This window comes from Erpetoichthys calabaricus, chromosome 9 (assembly GCF_900747795.2).
Source record: "Erpetoichthys calabaricus chromosome 9, fErpCal1.3, whole genome shotgun sequence".
NCBI classification, from domain to species: Eukaryota; Metazoa; Chordata; class Cladistia; order Polypteriformes; family Polypteridae; genus Erpetoichthys; species Erpetoichthys calabaricus.
This window is the reverse complement of record NC_041402.2, coordinates 134,445,906-134,451,904: the sequence shown is the minus strand read 5'-3', so window position 1 is coordinate 134,451,904 and position 5,999 is coordinate 134,445,906.

Sequence of the window (5,999 nt, the reverse complement as noted above, 5' to 3'; positions counted from 1 at the left end):
TAAACAGAATGTTATCTTAAAACAAAAGTGAAACATTATACTCATATCAGATATTAAATTGAGTGATTTAGAACAAGTTTTGCATCATATGCATACAATTCTTGACAGATAGCACCCTCATCCCTGCAAGTTTAGAGAAATGTGCTGCGCAAATACAGTAGCTCTGTCATGAATGCCACTTGGAAATAATTATTTAATTAAATTAACATGTTCCATCCAGTAACACTGATCCTCTATGTTCAGCTCAAGTTTTAAAATCATCCATAATGGGAGCAATTCAGAGCAAGTTTAAGGGAATATGTGGACAATTTCTGCCGGCTTCCTACCTGTTCTGTGTCATAATTTTCATGTGGTGTGTTTCCTGTGAAACATATTTTACATATTTTTACATTACAGTTTTTACCATATCTTTATTCCTTTTAATTTCCCTGCTGTTAAAGTTTAATGTCTTCTGTTTTCTTTCTTTGATTTAATTTTTTACTATGTGTTTTTCAATCTATTTCAAAACACTGGTTACTACATAGGAATGATAAGTGTTTCATTTGATTGCAAATAATTATGTACCCAGAATGAAAGTAAATGACTCATAGGCAAATAACATAACCTCTCCCAGAATAGGTTTCTCAGTATCACTATGGTTCTCTTGTCTTCAATTTCCCCAAACAAGGTGAGGTTTCCGGTGAGACACTTTTCTGTCCTTTCCCACACTGACTGCACCCACTTGCCAATCTTGCAACTCTTCACAGATTTTAATAATGAACAAACTAAATAGCATAAATCATCCTACTTGATAGAATGTACTATTATTGTATTATACTGCATCATAATGTTGAATTCATCCGCAGAAAGTGTTGTCCATTTTTTACCAGAAAGATTCCAATAGTGAGATGCTGGTTTGATATCACACTATATATTCACAATACAGTCAATTAAGAATGTATTCAGGGGCCTTCATTTTCTGTACACCTTATTATGTTTAAATTTGCTATTTCTCCCATCAATCTACACTCTCAGGGATGAAGTGGTGGCTCTGAGGTAAGGATCTACGGCAGCAATCGGAAGGTTGCTGGTTTGAATCCTGTAAATGCCAGAAGTGACTCTACTCCGTTAGGCCCTTGATCATGGCCCGTAACCCTGCAATTGCTTCATCCTGGGTATGACGTTAAACTGCATCCAGCCCTGAAAGCAGGTCCTCCAACTTACAGGGTAAACTTGGGGTTTGGTGGCAGGCTTGGCACTCCAGCCACTGTAAAAAAACTCATACTGTTCCAGTGTGGTGCTGAGGTGTCACCTACTGCACTCAGGTCCTAATCCAGGTGGTTTATTTTGTGGTGTATGCAGCAATGTGCTATCAGCGCATGCTTCCAACCCGCTCTCTCTAATCTACACTCTATAATAAAAAAGTAAAGCCATGTCTTGCTCGGGGTTGGTGAGTTAAGCGAGCAGGGGGCAGAACCCCCTAGTATACTGTACTGTATATCTATATGCTAGTATATATATATATATATATATATATATATATATATATATATATATATATATATATATATTGTCACACACGTGTGATTAGGAGACAGCTAAAGGGCTTAAATACAGGTAGTTCCATGCCAGACCAGGGGGTGGCGGAGTGCACTAATTTTCCCTCTCGATCTTTTGCAGACCATTCTAGGGAAATCTCACCCGGCTCTGGGGCAGCCTCTGACGTCACTTCTGGTTCCGGTTTTGATGACATCACTTCCGCTACTGGCCTTTAAAGCTGCCATCTTGCTTCCTAGAGATCAGTTCTGTTTTGGACTCGGTTGAATGAGCATGTCTCTGTTTTTTGATACTTTTAGCAGCCGTAAACGATTAAATGGGTGGCTGCCCCAAACCTTCTCAATGTCTTTTGGTCGTTTTTCTGACAATATATATATATATATATATATATATATTGTGAGATATGCCCGGACACCACCAGACTGAGACCACATCTTTATCAAAAAGTACAAGTTTATTTCTCTCAACACAGTCCCACACAGCACACAGTGCTTCCCAGCACTAACCACCTTGTACACCGGCCTTTCTCTCCCTGTGTGTGGGCCGCCTTTCCTCTCTCCACAGGAGCCTCGTCCTGCTCCCACTCCCAACTCTAGCTCCCCAATTGTAGGGAGGCGGCCCCTTTTATTCTCACCAGGACGTGCTCCAGGTGCCTGATGACATTCTTCCGGCAACGCTTCCTGGTGTGGCAGAAGTGCTGCCCTTGCACCCGGAAGCACTCTGGGCATCCCTGGAAGGTTCTTCATCCATCTTCCTGGGTGTGGCAGAAGTGAATGCCTCCCAGGCTCTCTGAGGCTCCGAGCCTCCTTGTTCCTGTGGTCCTCTCCCGATCCAGGGCAGTTTCCCCCTCGTGGCCGACGTTACATACACACTAGGCATGTGTGCATAGGGTACAGCATGAGGGCTCTGGTAATGATAATAACCCGCCGTTCCAGGGTTTGGCACTGTGTAATGGTGTCTCTTCTCTTCCACCCTTTGCAGACCAGAAGACTAATGGCTTCTCCGCCACCAGTCGTTACTTCTGGTGTCTGTCCACCTGGACCCACCTCTTCCTGCCACAATACCTCAAAGCCGGATCCGCCATCTTAGATCCGCCATCTTAGATCAGTTCGGTTATGAACTTGTTTCTGAAAAGACATCTCCACATATTACATGCTTTCTTTTGTTTTTCATTCACTTAATTATATGGGGTTACTAGGATGCAACCCCAAAACTTTACTGTGGTCTGTCAGTTCTTTTAATAATATGTGTATATATATATATATATATATATATATATATTTGCAGCTGGAGATCCACAAAGGGAGAAAAAATGAATCACGTATCATAAAGTAGTTTTTATTCCTGAGCTTTCAACCCCTGCCAGGGCTCTTCATCAGGGGATAATGCTTAGACTTACAAAAATCAAAGGCAATATATAGCAAAACATTACGTGGAGGGGGTGGGGAGGTGGCTAAGTCAGTGTGATGGGGGGGGGGGGGGGATTGGGTGTACAGTTTATTTATTATGAACATGTTCTTCTTAAGTTTGCATATGCTGGATTTATGTCCAAGTATCTGTTGATGGCGTTCTCATTTGATAGCCAAGATTCAGACAGCTCTCTGCTACTTTTAGTACTGGCCTTAAATTGTACTTGTACATTGTCCCAGTTAAATGTATGTCCTGTTGATTTAGTGTGCGTGTAGATCAATGAAAGTGAGTCCTTTCTTCTGATGGCGTTGCAATGTTCCTGTATACGTGTTGCGATTCTTTTTGAAGTTTGTCCTATGTATACCGCTGAGCAAGAACTGCATGGAATACTATAAACTTTGTTTCATGTTTCTGCTGTCGATTTCTTGTTTTTAGCATTAAAGAGGATCGTGCGCAAATTGTTCGTGGGTTTGTGTGCTATTCTGATGCCTGACTTGGCCAGGATGCGCACTGTACCTTCAGACACCTGATAAGGGAGTGAGTGTCAGGTGGGGGGGGGGGGGTTCTGATTTAAGTTGATTGTTTGATGAGTTTTTTGGCGTCTTCTGTGTAAGCTCCGATTAATTAATGTTTTTGAGTATCCGTTTGAAGTGAAAAGATGGAAGAGATAGCGTCTCTTTCATTTTTGTTTCCTTCATATTACAATCGGTGTGGACTCTTCTGAATAGAGTTTTAACACAGCTCCGTTTATGAGATACCGGGTGGTTGCTGGTGAAGTGTAATATCTTGTCTGCGTAGCATTCTTTACGGTAAACACTTGTGGTCAGTGTGGCGTCATTATTTCTTTTGATGTAGATGTCCAGGAAGCTGATGTGTCGGTCAATTTCTTTTTCCATTGTGAATTGGATTGCAGGGAATAGTGTGTTGATGTGATTGTAAAATTCAATCAGCTGGTCATTTTTTAGTATGACGAATGTGTCTTCTACATAGCGTATCCAAATTTTGGGTGTGAACTGGGATAGAGCCATGATTTCAAATCGCTGCATTACCCGTTCCGCTAGAAGTCCTGATAACAGCGATCCCATTGGCATGCCTTCTTTCTGAGTGTAGTATTTGCCGTTGAAATGAAAGTGAGTTTTTTGGCAAAGTGTTATTAGGTGAATTATGTCTTTAATGCACAGTTTAGTCCTTGTCTCTATGGTGGGGTCGCTTTCCACTCTCATCAATAGTGTTTCGGTGACCAGATGAATCGGAATCATGGTGTATAGCGACACAAGGTCAAACGAAACCATGCTCTCGTCCTCGGCGATGGATAAATCTTTCAAGAGCTGTAATGCCAACTCAGCACTGTTCACCGAATATTTACAGTCATAAGTTAAATGTTTGAGTAACTGGATAAGTCTTTTTGACAAGTTGTAAGATGGTCCGCCTATTAGGCTGACCACTGGTCTGAATTCCAGTGGTGTTTTATGTATTATTGGGAGTCCGTAAAATTCAGGCAGTTAGCATCACTGGATTTCATTTTGTAATAATTCTGTGCATCCAGGTGGTTGTTATTTCGGAGTTTGGTCAGAGTATTGTTTATTCTATTAAGTGTAGTTTTCTTGGGTCATTACTCTACTGTTGATAAGTGTTAGTGTCAGAAAGCATTTCTTCCATAGCTGTAGTGTATTGTTCTTTGTCTAAGACGACAATTGCGCCTCCTTTGTCGGCTGATGTGATAATGATGCTGTTGTCATTCTGTAGCGATCGTAGAGCTTTCTGTTCATTTGCCGAAATATGTGTGGTCGGTTGTCCTGTGTGTAGCTGGCTGGTGATGTTGCACCTTATTTTTTATGCATTTCCTGTCGGTATTTTTTCAGTTAATAAGATGTGTTCCAGGGAACCTAAGATCACACTAACTTAGCCACCCCCCCCCCCCACCACCTCCATGTAATGTGCTGCTATATATTGCCTTTGATTCTTGTAAGTCTAAGCATTATCCTCTGATGAAGACCCCTGGCAGGGGTTGAAAGCTCAGGAATAAAAACTACTTTATGATACGTGATTCATTCTTTCTCCCTTGTGGACCTTCTCTTCCATATATATATATATATATATATATATATATATATATATATATATATATATATATATATATATATTTTGTGAAAGGCGCTATATAGCGCCCGGCCCGGCACAGACTGAGACAGAGGCACGTACTTCAATAAACACTTTTTTATTTCTCTTCAGCCATGGGGCATGCCTTCCCCGTGTCCCACAGGCCCAACACAGTCCCAAAACACTCACAAATACTCCTTCAGGCACCACCACTCCTCCTCAGGCTTAGTCCTCCTCCCGACTCTGGCTCTCTCAAGTGGCGGTGGCTGGCCCTTTTTATATCCCACCCGGAAGCATTCCAGGTGCTTGATCTCCTGACCCTAATTGCCCTTCCGGGTGGGGCTGAAGATCTGACCAGCCGGGCTGCTGACTCCATGCAGCTCCCCCTGGCGGCCATCCGAGCCCCCAACCAGGCTGTGGAGGACTCCATCTCCCATGGAGCCACAGGCTGGGGTATCATTGGCCACCAGGGAGGCTGCCACCAAGCGTTCCGGGGGAGGTATTGAACAGTCCATGGCTGCTCCCCCGGAACATACACAGTAGGGGCGTCCCGGCCGGGCATGGAACCCAGCCGTCCGTCACATTATATATATATATATGGGCGGCACGGTGGCGCAGTGGGTAGCGCTGCTGCCTCGCAGTTGGGAGATCTGGGGATCTGGGTTCGATTCCCGGGCCCTCCCTGCGTGGAGTTTGCATGTTCTCCCCGTGTCTGCGTGGGTTTCCTCCGGGCGCTCCGGTTTCCTCCCACAGTCCAAAGACATGCAGGTTAGGTGGATTGGCGATTCTAAATTGGCCCTAGTGTGTGCTTGGTGTGTGAGTGTGTTTGTGTGTGTCCTGCGGTGGGTTGGCACCCTGCCCAGGATTGTTTCCTGCCTTGTGCCCTGTGTTGGCTGGGATTGGCTCCAGCAGACCCCCGTGTGTTCGGATTCAGCGGGTTGGACGATGGATGG